This window comes from Crocuta crocuta, unplaced genomic scaffold (assembly GCF_008692635.1).
Source record: "Crocuta crocuta isolate KB4526 unplaced genomic scaffold, BGI_CrCroc_1.0 scaffold352, whole genome shotgun sequence".
NCBI classification, from domain to species: Eukaryota; Metazoa; Chordata; class Mammalia; order Carnivora; family Hyaenidae; genus Crocuta; species Crocuta crocuta.
In genome coordinates, this window is record NW_027532169.1 from 2,936,624 (window position 1) to 2,937,690 (window position 1,067).

A 1,067-nucleotide genomic window follows, 5' to 3' on the forward strand; every position below is an offset into this window, starting at 1 on the left:
CAGGGCCTCTCGGCACTTCCTTCGCGTCCTGGCTACTTCCGGTTCCGCCTCTCGGATGCCCGTATGCCCGTGGCTGTTGTGAGCACAGGCCGAAGTGTGGTCTGATGCCCAGATTTCACGAAGCCCTTCCATGCCTTGGGAATCCGGCCAGCATGCTCCCCTCTCCTTCTCCGTCCTCGGTTAACCATGTAATTAATGTCTGAGGAGTGGGGTTGAGGCCACCCTGGGGGAGGAACAGCAGACTGTCCCCCACCCGGGGCTGAGGGCTTATTCCTGACCTCAAGGAAACAGCCGGCTTTGCCCAAACAGGAGATGGGGTCGGATGCCTTGTGGGGCGGTGTGATTCCTGGGGAGACCCTGCCTCGCTCTCCCGCGCCCAGCCCCGGGGCCAGTGACTCCATCTCAGTTCTCTCATCTCTGAAATGGGATAATAACTGCAGAAACCACACACAGCGGGTGTTCTGAAGGTTCATCTGTGAAGTAGAAATGGGGGCTGGGTGGTCGTGGCCCTGGGCGAACAGGCCAGCTGGGCCGAGGACCCCAAGCCCGTGGTCCAGCATGAATGAGATGAACTACCAAGCTACCCCCTCAGCCTCATCAGCTGCCCCCCCCCGCCCCCACATCAGGACACCCTTCTGACACCTGACGCATTGCCTCGAAAAGAAGGCCACAAATTGTAAGGCAGCGGGCTAAAATCAGTTAAGGATGAAATAAAATCAAACTGAGAAATCAAGCAAGAGACCTCAGAAGAACCAGTCTGTCCCCCCATCCCTTGTCCTGGTCTCTGGGACTTAGGCTTAAGTAGGGGTGACTCGCTGTCCCAGCGTGCCCATGTCCCCTGTAGCTTTACCATTGGGAGTCCCATGTCCCAGAGACCCCTCGGTCTGGGGTAAAATGGGACCGTTGCTCACACTTTCTCCGAGCAGTTTTGGAGATCGGAGAGATCACAGATGTCTGGTCCCTTTGCTCCCCCTGGTTTTCTTTTTTTTTTTTTTAATTTTTAATGTCTTTTATTTATTTCTGAGAGAGAGAGAGAGAAAGAGAGAGAGTGTGTGAGCAGGGGAGGG